Genomic DNA, 468 nt, shown 5'->3' on the forward strand with positions numbered 1-468 from the left:
AATTAATCAAATAAATTTCTATGCTTCACCTTTATAGCATTCGTATGAATGTCAAAACAAAACAAAAAATATAAATATAAATAATAATATGAAAAAAAAAATTACTAAATATATGAAAAATAGCATTACTACTACTACTACTACTACTACTACTACTGCTACTACTACTACTATTTTTTTTTTTTTTTTTATGTAGGAAGGACACTGGCCAAGGGCAACAAAAATGTAATAAAAAAAATGCCCACTGAAATGCCAGTCCCATACAGGGGTCAAAGCAGTGGTCAAAAAATGATGAATAAGTGTCTTGAAACCTCCCTCTTGAAGGAATTCAAGTCATAGGAAGGTGGAAATACGGAAGCAGGCAGGGAGTTCCAGAGTTTACCAGAGAAAGGGATGAATGATTGAGAATACTAGTTAACTCTTGCGTTAGAGAAGTGGACAGAATAGAGGTGAGAGAAAGAAGAAAGT

The sequence above is a fragment of the Scylla paramamosain genome, unplaced genomic scaffold, assembly GCF_035594125.1.
Source record: "Scylla paramamosain isolate STU-SP2022 unplaced genomic scaffold, ASM3559412v1 Contig100, whole genome shotgun sequence".
Classification (NCBI taxonomy): domain Eukaryota; kingdom Metazoa; phylum Arthropoda; class Malacostraca; order Decapoda; family Portunidae; genus Scylla; species Scylla paramamosain.